The following is a 14,339-nucleotide window of genomic DNA, read 5'->3' on the forward strand; positions in this document are numbered from 1 at the left end:
TCAATTGTTTTAATATGTATTAGCCTTATAAGTTCTTTTAAACTGATGTTATGTGATTTAACTGGTTTATGTGTTTTGACCAATATCACATGTTTTCAGTTGCGATGTGTTGTATTTTAATATGTTGCTGTTCCCCATCTTGATCCATGGGGAGCGGTGAATATTATTATTATTATTATTATTATTATTATTTACCCAAGATTCTGTGTTGGACTTTCCAAAATATTGAAGTATAAAGTTACTTCTTAAACCATGTTGTTCCAGTCATGACACTGTTTAGTCTTTGCTTATTTTCTTCTTCGAAAATATGAGAAAAATATTATCTTTTTCTTCCACATGAAATACAGTTCTGTGACTTGCTGTCTGTGATTCAGCTCTGTAAACAAAGAGAATCTGGCAATTTAATTAGCAATTTCCTTGCCACACGATCCCCAGGGAATCAGGATACTGGATATTACCAAACAAATTATTCACTATCACTTTACAGAGATGTTTTAAACACACAGGCAGACACACCAAAACAACTCTTCCCATATTTCTCAGTTGCTCATTTTCTTTGCTGATATTTCCACCTTGTTTCATCTATACTGACAGCATTTTCAATTTGTGCAACATCAGGACCTGCTGTTCAGCTTCATTTCCACAGCCATTCTTATCCTCATCTTCCTCTATTCTGCCTTATATCTCTCTACCACCCATGAATGCCTGAGGCTGCATCTACATTGCAGAATTAATGCAGTTTGATACCACTTTATCTGCCATGAGCCAGTTATGTTGAATTCTGAGATTTGTAATTTTGTGAGATATTTCTGTCAAAGAGCTCGGTTGCAACAACAAACTACAGGTCCCAGGATTCCAGAGGATAGAGCCATGACAGTGAAAGCAATGTCAAACTGCATTAATTCTGCAGTGTGGCAGCACCCTTAAATTTCTTTTCTGTAACAATAAATGAGAAGACGCCACTGTGATGTTTATGAAATTCTCAATTTGTCCATAACCATCAACCAGGCAGTTCAAAAAAGCTTCCATTGAGTGGCTCCATCTGCTATATTTTCTGACTGGAATGAAACTTCCAGTGTGTTTCAAGGTATAAAAATGACTTGTTTGTTCTGAATAGCTGAGAGCCTTTCTTGTTTGCAACACACACACACACACACGCACACGCACGCACACACACAAATGGAAGTAATAGAAATGCAGTAGATTTATTGGGAAAGTTTGTCCTGGTTCAGTTTTTGCCTATTAAAAACAGACAAAAATGGACATGGTAGATGGCTGAAACTTAGAAACATTGTTTAGAATTTTTCAGGTGACAGTGTCTAAAAATGTCTGTCTTGTAGGTCCATTTGTGGAAAATCTGCCACAGAATCTGACTCCGCAAAATTAAAAGGTTCCATATGCCTAGATGAAAGTTAGCTTATTGTCTTCTGCAATAGCGACAATATCTCATCCTCACACACACACACACACACACACACACACACACACAGACAATTTCTTCCAAGTTAATAATTTCATAGTTGCAATAAGAATTTTTTTTTGCAAAGGATCATGTTGCAAAGATATATCTCCTCTTAAAAGTAAACTTGTGATTGTCTTCCTCTTTGCAATATTTTTAGAATGATTTTTTTCTAGGATTTTTTTCCCCACTCAGAAATGTCTACAATCTTTCGCAAACAGCTGATAGATAATAGTGTAAATATTCCCATTCACAGATCTGCTAAGCTGCAGAAAGCAACACAGCTATTTAGAGCCATTGTTTTGCTGATATCCAACATACAAAATTTCTTGAACTACTGTAACATTACCTCAGTCTAAAATTTGGTGCCTATTATGCTTACTGAGTTAAAAATAGGCACATTTTCATTCTTTTAATGCATAATTATGAAGGAGCCATGCAGTTAGTCTCTAATACAAAAGATGTAAAACCTTCAGACTCTTAGAAGCTCACTACACAAACAGGTGATAAATCAGTGAGGTATGAAGACCTCATATAGTGAAGCAACAGGGTATTATGCCTTCTTAAAATCAATACAGCCAGTGAATGACCACAGGAACAGGCAAAAGAAGAAGAGAAAATACTGCCCTAAAATTCAGTGAGGTGGTAATTAGGATTTTAGTCTTCCCAGGAAATATTCTAGAAGATGTATATGGCGTATAATAACTATTAAGCACATAAAATTTCATTCATTCATTCATTCAAAAGTTGTCTTGTCATTTGGCAACCTCAGTCAGCCAACAGTAATAATATAACAATACAGTAGCAAATCAAAATGCAACTAAATATAGCAGGAAACTACAGGAAAAGCAACAGATGCTTACAAGTATAACTAACTAAAAACTCAGACTAAATTCAGACTCAGAAATTTTAAAAAATTGCAACCCAAAAACAATAATCAGGACATAGCTTTAAAAAGCTTTGAAATCACAAAGTGCTTGGTGACATTCCTTAGGAGATCATTCAACAACAGGGCCCAAAATGAAAATGCCCTGCTTCCGGTCAGTATCCACCATAGTCATTTGTTGACCTCAGTTGAAATATGGTTTCTGATGTTGCTATAAGTGCTAGGGGTGGTCCACAAAGGGAAAAAATGGATTTATAAGGTGAAATCTGCATAATAAAGCTACATCTTTTCCATATATTTTAATTATCCCAACTCTGTTCCAAGGAATCATGGAATTTGATGAGTCACTTAGAAGTTACCAAGATGCCTGAGAAGATGGGAACATATGATTGAATCAGTTTAATTCTGAAGAAGTACATAGGTACCATAGTAATCAATCTGGTAATCACAGTTCAGAGGAATGTATTAGAGCTCTCTACCAGAGAATTCTAAGAAGTTCTCCAGACTATAAATCCCATGGTTCCCTTTGGATGGAACCATTACAATCAAGGTACTGCAAAAATGATATAATGTTTGGTGCAAATGCACATTTAAATGTCTAGATCTCAAGCTGTTTAGCTCAGTTTAGCTCACCCAACCACACAGTGGGCAGCTTTGTGGCACAAACCACAGGAATGCCGCAAACCACAGGAATGCCGTGCAACTGCCACGGTGGTGGATAAGCCAACTTTTGCCAGGTCATAAAGGAACAGCTTTTTGCTGCTTCTTTTTGGGCTGGAAAAAGTCCAGTCAGGGCCACAGCATGTGTTGAAGCCCTAATCTGGCAATCAAAGGGGCGGCATTAAGCCACCCCTTCAAAACTGTCTCTTTCAGCCCTTAGTAAGCCAGCATTTATACATGTTCCATTGATTCAATATGGGTATCCTAGTTCGGAATAACAATTTTGTTTGTGCCATTCAGAAACTTTATAAAGAAGGTTCAGAATTTATAGGTGCATCATAGCAGTAAAATGACAATCACTATCTCTGGAAATAAGAGTCTGTGTGACCTTAGCAATAATATAATGGCAGTACCAAAAATAAGTAAATGACATCCATAGGCTTTTAGAAATTCCCTGTTAATATTTTTTATTTATTTATTATGGTATTTATACCCCACCCTTCAGCCCTAAAGGCTATCAGAGCAGCTCATAATTATTATTTTTAATTAGACAGTTATGGCTACTATGAATCAATTACAGCACTTAACAAGACACTGCCCATGATCTCCTCTGCAGATTAAATTTCAAATTAACCACATTTAAACTAGAATAGATTCTTATTATAGAGCCTGTAAAGGCCACTATTATTTCTTTCAGCTTTGGTAACTGACATATGTTCTTACATTGTCAGCTGTTGCTGATGATAGAGTAAGATAGACATTTGGAAGATAGTTCTGTTTATTTATATAAAGTACTTTGGAACCATCTTTCTGAAACCAACAAACATGGTGCACTGATTTTTTTAGAGCAGTCGAATACAAAATAGTGAAATACAAAAGGCAACATTAAAAGTCATAACAATGTTTAAAATCCTTTTTTTTTTAAAAATCAGCTACTGTTTCAAAAGCCATTTAAATAAAATGCATTACTTTAACTCAGCCTGACTCTTTTCCCGTCACAGCTCCAAGAAAGCTGCGTTCTCAATGGCATATCCTCAAGTACATTGATTATACACATTGGTGAAATAAGCCTATGAACCAGGGGAAGGGAACCTATGACACGTGGATCTAAGCCATTATGCTGATGGCAAGAGTCTTTCCTCCTAGCATCCTGGCCTTTTAACGAAGTGTCTCCCAATACACACTTTACCCTTTGCCCAAACATTGGTATTGGCTATCGTTTTGGTTTTTAATTGTTGAATTTTACTCTTATACTGTTTAATCCTTTTTTTAAGTGGGGGAGGGGGGAGAGATTATGTATATATTGAGGTATTTTAATCTTTGTACTCCACTTTGATTGTCTTGACAAAAAGCAGGATATTATTATTATTGTTGTTGTTGTTGTTGTTGTCTCTGAAATTTAGCTTCTTTTTTGACTGCCCCACTGATTGGAGATAACATGGGGATTCCACGTGCTCTGCTCTTCTTCCTATTGAAAGCCTTAATGTGACAGAGGCATCATCACTTTCAGCAGACTCTGGTTGAAACTGAGTCCCTCTCTTTTCTCTCCAGGTCCCAGTCAGTGAGTGCTAGGAAATCCTGGAAATTGTAGTTTGTGGTGGCTAAATATCTCACAAAACTACAGTTCACAGAATTCCCTAGCATAGATCCAGGACAGTTAAAGTGGTCTCAAACTGTATTATTTCAGCATACTAAAACAATAAAACAATAAAATGTAAGCAATAACACATATAGAATGGGTTACTTCTCTTTGTTCCCCTGATTATTCAGTTTCAATGCATTTTAACAATAGTCTTACCATGAAGGCACAAATTCAGTGTAACATGACACCTATAATGCTTATTTTATTTTTCAGTGCCACAGACTTTTCCTACTTTCTGATTATTTATTTATTTATTTATTTATTAAAAGCACAATTGCTGGTCTTGCTATGCTGGTGTTTTCAACTCAGCCCCTCACCACCACCACCCCCAAATAAATTAAGTAATAAATTCCTAAAATTTTTGCCAACATTTCAAAACTGAAATTAACATTTAGACTTTTATTGCAAATATTGTTCAATCCCTTATTCAAATGTCAAGGTTAGCTCTTTGCCTTTCAAATTGTCTGTGCAATATATGACAGTGTTCTCAGCCAAGGGGGGTTTCCTAAATGTGTTTTCTTTACAAATAAAGTGTGCCTACTTTATCTTTGTGACAATTTCATTGATATGCTACCCAATATGTTGATCATTTTACATGTTGCAATTCCATCAAGAAAGGCCATTAAGAGTATTTGCTAGAATGTTGTCAGTGCCAGTTAGTGAACTATTTATTTATACTACCTCAACAGGAGCTTTCAAATTCCAATCACCAAAAACTGGTTCCATAAAAACTATGGGCTTTCTTTCTCACAATATTATGTGAGTCTTACTTTCTATCTTGAATTTTAGGACGATGATTTAAGGCATATACTTTGGTTTATGTCTGGATCCTGAACATATTTTCAGGTAACATTTTTGACCTGATCCTCCAAAAACCAAATGAAACCATATTTAGCACAAGTCCTGCTGGTTTGTTGTTGCTGCTAATTGCCATCAAATCAATTTTGACTTATGGTGCTCCTATGAACGAGAGACCTCCAATTCATCATGCTCTCAGCAGCTCTGTATCCAGAAAAGTGACCAGCAGCCAATAGCAACAGCCTTAAACACAAAGTTTAAGACAGGTCAAATCCAAAGTGTACAAAGCAGGGTCCTTAGAACATACCAAAGAGTTCAGAAGTCGAAAGAGATGGATCCAATAGTCACAGTTCCAGAGAGCAGCAAGGTCAGGCAAAGGTCCAAAGATTCAATCCAAATAAACAGGTAAACAAGGAGTCCACAACAAGAGTGCTTTCCACCAAGAATGTCAGTTAATCTCTGACAAAGGTTCTGGTATTCTTTCCAGGCTTTTATCTCCAGCACTTCCTAATGCAGATGCTTTCTGATTACTTAGTGTTTCTCATAAAGCCTCCTAGAATGATGCAGCTACATCCTTTCTGATCTTTGCAGGATGTAAGAAGGCACAGGTAAGTTGGCCTCACTACCCAAGTTAGCAGGAGACTCTGCTGCCTGACTGTTCTCTTTGGCATCAGCCTTCATTGGGATTAGAGTCAGGTTCCTCCTTCTATCTCTCCTCTTCTGAGTCCTCAGCTGGGCATGCCTCCAGGCTAGGCATGACACTCTTCTAAGAATATACAAACTCAGGGCTTGAGCTCCTTTGACCATGTGTGCTGCAGTCTTTCTCTTTTATTACTGCCTTCTACTTCATGAAGCATTTTTGTTTCTTCTAATGAGTCATCTCTTCTCATGATATGGGCAAAGTACAAAAGTCTCAGTTTAGTCATCTTGGCTTCTAGGGAGAGTTTGGGTTTGATTTGCTCTTGGATTTTGGATCAGTCTTGGATTGCTCTTGGTGCCATTTATTTGTCTTCGTTGTCCTGCTCTTTGGATTTCATCTTTCCTGGACCAGTTTAACAGTCCTTGTTTGCCCACCACTCTTACCAGCTTAAAGGGAAATAATTATGGTAATTAATTAAGGAAAGTGAAGCACCACTGCCCCCCTTCTTGACCACAGCATCTGGGAATGGCATTCATTTTCTCTGAAAAAATCAAAGGGATCATAAAACTGAATGTCACATGTAGTTTGCACCCCAGTGTAAAGCATCTTCATGTGTTCATGTGCAGAAGATCAGTTAAGCACTTTATGAAGAAAATAACAATTTCTCTGGTGTTTTATTCTTGATGTAGTTTAAAGGCATATAAATAGCTTACCTAAAGGTTTATCATCTCTTGTAGTCAGTTTGAAGCTCAAAGAAACAACAAATACCCATCCTATTGTGAGAGAGCTCTAGCCACAAGTCTTATTCTTATCACAAGGCTAAGGATACTCTGCCTCAGAGGGCTTCTGGTTTGGCTTTGTCAGCTGATATTTGTCTTACCTGCCTTGATCAGACTTTACACACTTAATATGATCTTTCCTGATGTGACTTATCTTTGGAAATTATCACACAGATGATAAGGACAGGAGCAAAGTGGATTGCTCCTGTCCTTATCCCATTCTATTTGCACAATCATGCCAAAGATTACCACACAAGGTTCACTGATCCCATTCTTCTCTTGTCAGTGAAGTGTAATGGCACTATCATTTAGTATTAATGGAAACTCTTGTTAATACCAAATGACAGGGCCATTACACTTCACTAACAGGAGAAAACAGGATACGTGCACTGTGTGTGGTAAACTTTTGCATGATTGCACGAATAATACGGGATAAGGATGTGAGCAATCTGCTTTGTTCCCATCCTTATTTTCTGTGTGATAACTTCCCTTGCCTCTATTGACTGGGCTTTACCTGCCTTGAGCTGACTCCACCAACATTACTGGCTTCCCTTGTGAGTCTCAAATACTCATAGAATGGGACACCAAGGTTCCCGTAATTTGTTAGGAGAGAAGCACAAGAGCAAGACCCATTTGGAGCATCCTTTAAGCAGAGCTAAGAATTTCCAGTCTTGCCAAGTCCCGTGATACGAAATAGGACTATATTTTATGAAAGTCTATGAGACAATTATGGAGGAAACTGGGGAAATAAAGGTTATGATAGAGGCAACAGAGTCTTAAAAAAAATCTCTCTCTCTCTCTCACACACACACATACACACATTTATCTTGGCTAAATGTTGTGTTGTTACATGGATCCTATGAAAGGGGAGGGGAGCTCACGTTGCACAAATCTGATGAAAGAGGAGGGTACAAGTGAAGTTGTTCTACAACTTCAGTTATTATTAATGTTTTACACTGATATGTATTTGTACAAGTAAAACCTCTCTTCACCATAGCGAACCATAACCAGATAGCATGTACCATGCCTCATTTTAACATATAACTAAAATAATGGAAGAGAATTCTGGCTGCAGTAGTAAAGCTCTAATGAGTAACATGCCATATAGGGATAATAGATATCCCATGCCACATTGTATAAAGAATAAAATGGATAAAGTTCAAAGGATATTCAAGTTTTTGTTTAAAAAAAGTTAAAGGCACTTTTCCAAAACAAATACAAGAGCTTGCAGACCTTTAAAAAGTTTTTTTTAATGCTCAAAACCCACATGTCTCTGCATTAAATTTACAGAGATACCTGTCCTTGCAGTATAGTAATGATTCCATAATCTATGTCCACATGGATTATTCTGACTTTTCTTGAGTGAATTCAATTTGCTGACTTTGACAATGTTGGTTGTTATGGTTAATGCATATAGTATACAATAGTTGGATGCAAAAGCCCCTAGCTAAATTAGACAGAATAATCAATGAATTTTACTTCATATCTGGCAAGATTTCTAAGTGGCTGAATTATAAGTGCTTTTAGATTTCCATCTGCACAAAAATATTGCAATAGCAAGAACCAAGGTACAACTGATGTAAGGTGACTGCTAAGAGAGACCTGCAATTTTCATAGCATTATATGACAGAAGCATCCATTTTTTTAATGGATTGTGTGTACATAAGTGAACAAGTCAGAGAATAAAGAGAGCCAGAACTGATTCTTACTTCACTATGGAATGTGGGACTTTAATTCATCAGTTTTTTTTTCATGTAGTTACCATTCCTTCTGAATATATCCTAATGTGATGCTGTCTAGCATTTACTACATGAGGTAAACTCACAGAACAAATAATGTCTTCTGTCATTGATAAGTATCAGATCTCTACAAATTAGGAGGTATTTCAAAGTAGCTATCTTCATATTAAATAGATAGTATAAAATTATGGATTGATCAGACTGGTTTTAAATCAGACATAGACATTGCAGTCAACCTATACGTTGCTTCCATATAGTCAGCAGGTTAATTGCTTGCAGGTAGACAAGCAGGTTTATTTGCTCATAACAGGCTCAAATGGCAAGGAAGGATATGCTGTGATGATGATCACCTCACACCCTCTCTGTATAAAAAAACCAACTGATGCAAACCCCTATTCAAGACTTAACAGCTCACATTGTAGATCATGTAGGTGCAATCTCCCATTTGGGCAGTTCCTCAGATTGAAACAAAACTGATCTAATGAAAATTACTTCAGAAATGAAGCCTGCATATTGACTAAACAATTAGCTGACAGAGGGTATCCACATGAAGTAGTGGCTTCAAGTTTACATTAGGCAACTCAAAAGCCATGTTCTGAACTACTAAAAAACCAAGATAGCAAATAAAAGGGTTAGATTGTGGCCTATCTCACCTTTAATCATATCACCAATGGCTTTCAAGGTTTCATTTTTTAGGGTACTTAATTCAAAACTTTCCAGGTTGCCAAAAAAAGTCCCAGATTTTATTTAAAAGAACCAAACATATCAGACACATTTTAGTGAACAGCAATTTGGGTGAATAACAAATATCCATGAAAACTATGGCGTGTTACAGACCACCCGTTTGGGGCGTGCCTGTAACCGGCCCTTTCTCCGCCGGATCGGGGCCTCAGCTGCCACAATGGCAGCCTCTGAGGCCCTGATCCGCCGCTTTCCAGGCTGCAGGGTAGCGGAAAAAGGCCGCTTCCCTATGGCCTGGAAAGGGGTGTTCTTGGGGCTTGAAGCCCCAAGGACACCTGGCAGGGCGGGGAGGAGAAAAAAGGGGCCGCTTGGCCCCTTTCTGCTTTGTGTCGCTGGCGCAGCCATGTAAAGGCTGCGCCCAGCGATGCAAAGGTGGAAGGAGCTCCGAAATGGAGCTCCTTCCGGGGCTGCAGAAAGGGCGCCCCAGCGCCCTTACGCAGCCCCAGTATGTCACTTCCGCGCTGCCGTGTTTGGAGGTGGCACGGTCGTGACGTAGCAATGGTAGCCACCATGTGGAACGGACACCACCATTTTGTGTGCACTCTGCACGTGCTAGGGTTAGGGGCGTGTGGAAGCAACGCTGCTTCCTAATCCTAGCATGCTCTTGCGAAACCTTAGCATGCGTCGAGCGCGTACTTTGTGCATGTTTGTAATGCGCCATTGATGGATATAGCCAGACCCAAAGGACACCACCGCTATGGCCATTGTGTCAGTTTCAAATATACCTACAGCACAATTAAATTTACAAACTACCATAGCAAACAGAAATATACTGTGACCCACTTTATCATTTGCAATAGTAGTTTTGTCATCTATGATTTACAATGAAAATGCCCTAAATATATTTTGGAAAAAGAAGACAGCTTTAAAATAAACATATAGGAAAGTATATTTCAAATACCAGCAACAAAATATAGGTGCTCCCTTGGTAAACTTTTTTTAAAAAATGTTGCCATTCCACAACAGACCTTAAATTTTGGGTTGTAGAAAATATAAATAATAAAAATGAACAGACTGAAAACAGAAGCAGAGTGGATTTTAAAATTAAAGTCTTTGGTTCCAGGAAGACTAAACAAAGAACTCCTTCTCTTGCCACTACTGTAAATTCACATTGTATAATAATTTTTTCCCCTTTAGCTTAGTCGCATGATCCTTGAAGGCTATCTCATATACTCTTCTCTCCCTCCCTCCCTCCCTTTCTTATAAATAAATAAATAAATAAAACAAAAACCTTAAAGCTGGTTCTCAAGGTTTTGTTATTGTTGTTTTTGGTCAAGCAAATGAAATTAGATTTTCAGCTCCAGAAATTTCTGCTAGTTTCATATATTAGTATATATAGGCTTGAAACAATACACAAAATTTAAAATGTATTATGATGTTTTAAATAGATGTTATACATGATTATGTGTTGTCCTTTTGATTTTTAATTTGGCATTTCTCTTTATTTTATATAGCCTCTAAAGAAGGCCACTGAAATAATTGCATAGGCTAAAACACATTGGGCTTCTTTCAAAACCATCTACAAAACATTTGGAGGCATATTTTCCTTTTTCTTGTGCATTCCATTGCATGCTCTTTAGCATTTGTCTCTTTGGTTTCCCTCACTACTAACCTGAATTTGGTCAACATTTATAAAGTACAATGGCCTGCTTCTAACTGAAAGTTTCCAACACAGCTGGATTTCTGACCATTTTTACAATCCTAAAAAGAACAGGCAGCTTGCAGCCAACATCAAATCTGAATAAAAGTGTATATCAAAACTTGTCTTTACCTCATACCACAGTAAGCAAACATTAAAAACAGATTGGCTCTTCAGTGACACAGTGCTGCAGCAGTTTCTCTCTTCCCTTTTCTCTCCCTGTTCTTGATACTCTAATGGTTTTAATTGGGATTTGGAGAGAGTTGTGGCTGCTTGCCAGGGTTATATACAATCATCCAGCTGTTCAGACAGTTAAAGACCTTAAGATGTAATAGCAGAAGAGCTGGCAGCCTTTCAGACTGCCTCCTAGACACTAGTGAATATTCCAGCAAACTCTCCAAGATGTTATTTAATATTGGAGGCATTAAGTGGAAAAAAGTGGAAAAAGCATGAAGAAATTGATTAACGTATAATTTACAATAGTCCCGGTTCCCTGACAGAAGGATACACCCAGAAGCAGAATTCCTTGAAATGCACTACCATTAGGTCAGGAACCGTATGTGTAAATGGATCTGACATGCCTACTTGAAGACAGTCAAAACTAAAAAGCCTCCAGAAGTTACAGATAAAGTAAAAGGCATGTTGGTGAGGTGCTTTTGTATGCATGCAGACACACATACACATACATATATAAACAATTAACAAACAGAACTTAAAATACATATAAAGAGCAAAATGTTTTGGTTTCTGCTGTCTTCATTTGCCAAAGATGAACCTGTGCTGCATACTAGGTGTCAGTTTGGAACACAATGTTATCAGCATTCTTAGTGGACAATGATATTATAGTCTGCCTTTTGTCCAAAATGTCTGACGGAGTTGGCAGCTGAGTGCCAAACAGGGATAAATCAAAGATATAGTCATGCTAGTCTGTAGAATCAGTATGTAGAGAGATCTTGTAGCACCTTTGAGACTAACTGAAAGAAATTGGCAGGAGGAGCTTTTGTAGACTTCAGTTTACTTCTTCAGAGTCAGGCTGTGATGTTCCAAGTTGAAATGCCTGGCCATTGGTTGCTCTAGCTTCCTGGGTCTTGAAGCTTGTATGCAAGTCTGTGGTTGTTTTGCCCACATACTGACATTCTCTTGATCACATAGCTGGGTATCTCCTTGCAACCTCAAAAGGAGTGACATGTGACACAGAAAGGATGCCTCTGTAGACAGCCTCTCTCTATCACTATGAAGTATGGAGGTAACAGGGAGAATCTGGGGCAGTTTCAGGGACAGAATACTCCAGGAACAAGCAAAAGTATTCTGGCTAGTGTAGATGAGTGCAAATTCAGAAACATCTTGGTAGAGCCATCAGGAAGCCTCTATTTATACCTTTCTGCCCACCACCAAATCTAAGGAGATTGCTAGTAAAAGCTGAACTGAAAATACCAATTGACAATCTGGGATTGCACCCTTGTGATTCTAAGTGTTGTATGTCCTGTAAATACTTTAAGTGGACTGTCATTTTTAGGAACACCATAATTGACAGGACCTACTATATTAAACAACACATCACCTGTCAGTCATACAACCTTATTTATGTGACTGAATGCAGGCATGCAGGATGTCATCTGCAGTATGTGAGTAAAAGAACAGAGCTGTGTATATGTTTCAGGAACCATAAGTCTGCTATTCTAAACAGGAAGGTAGAGCAACCAGTGGCAAGGCATTTCAATTTGGAACATCACAGCCTGTCTCATTTGTCCCTGTTTGGCACTGAGCTGCTATACTTTCATCCATTTTAGACAATAGGAAGAATTTTTGGATTTATAGATTAATAACTCTAGCATAACATGGTCACAATTAGAGGATAATACCAACATCCACTTAGAATGTTAATAACTTTGGGGTGAAACAGACGGGGCCAAAGGAGAGGCCAGAGGCTGTTACCACCCCAATCGCTACAGGATTGGCCTGACAGCAGCTCTTTTGGGCAGTCTGTTTTAAGCCCTAGTGTTATAAATTGCCACCTACTACTCATCCCAATCTAAAAATGTTTATATTGTACATCAACTCCAATCCATTTTAGAAAAGTTTAAATCATACCTCAACACCAGTGGGGAAATGTGTGCAGACAGCCACCCAACATCGCTACAGAGTACTCCAGGTTTTCCTACAAAACCCAGAGCAAATGGTAAATGTTTAAAAACTTCTTTAAGGGAGGGCAAGGGAGGATTTGGTGCAGAACTGGCCTTACATGATGAAGACAGGTTGCTGTGAGGATTTTTATTTGGCCGGTGTAGATGAGTCCTTTGTTTGCAATGAGTAGAACCACTGGAATAAAATTTTACTGAGTTTTACTGCTGAAACCTGGATTTCTGAACTAAGGAATTACTGGAGTTCACAATTTGCTGTGTTTACATTTCCTTGGTCATTTCACCTGTTTCTTTTCTCTGGATTCTAAATTTCTAAATAATTTGCTGCAATTTTAAGTTACTTCAATGCTGGAAATCTGGAAATGAAGGAAAAATTCATTGGGGGCAGCAGATGTCTTATGGGGAGGAAGAGCAATGCCCTCCTTTCATCCTGTCTGTAGCTATACCCCTGCCAGAAGCCCTCCCATCTTCTGATATCTCCAAGTAACTAGAATTTTATTCATAATATGCTGTGCCAGCAGTAAAGCAGAATTATGAAAGAAAAAAATTCTAATGCTGACAAAGGGGAAGAAATGTTAGTTTTGCGTCACAAGCAGGAAACAGGCTAGCAGATTATCGTTACTAGGACACATAACACTATTTTAGAGCTAATCCAGTTTCTGTAAAATAATGTATCATTTATATTTTTATTTCAGTACCATAATCAGAAGACCACATAGAAATAAGATTCTTAAACTTTAAATAAGGTTTATGAAGCTTCCTGCCTGTACACATAAATCTTAGAAAAGGTTTAAACAAGGTTTATAAACATGAATTCACAAACAAAAACAAATAATCAAAAGGAATAGAAATCAGATCACAACATTTAGAAATCACAACATTTAGAATCTAGGATTTCATATGAGTATCTTTGAACTTTATACTTAATATTAGGACTGTTCTAAGATTAGACTCCTTAGGACTGTTCATATGAGTATGTTTAGTACAGTCACAATTCAAAAGTAGTTATCTCAGGGCCAATCTTATGTTATAAGAAACTGTTGTCCTGGGATGCATTCATATTCAAACATAGACTTGCCTTGGAGACAATTTCATTGTCCAAAAGGTGAAAGAGACAACAAGGGGATCAGCTATTTTGGATCTGATCTTAGCCAACAGGGATGACCTAGTTAATGGAGTGCAAGTGGTGGGATCCTGAGGTGGGAGTGATCCTGT

This window comes from Sceloporus undulatus, chromosome 3 (assembly GCF_019175285.1).
Source record: "Sceloporus undulatus isolate JIND9_A2432 ecotype Alabama chromosome 3, SceUnd_v1.1, whole genome shotgun sequence".
Lineage (NCBI taxonomy): Eukaryota > Metazoa > Chordata > Lepidosauria > Squamata > Phrynosomatidae > Sceloporus > Sceloporus undulatus.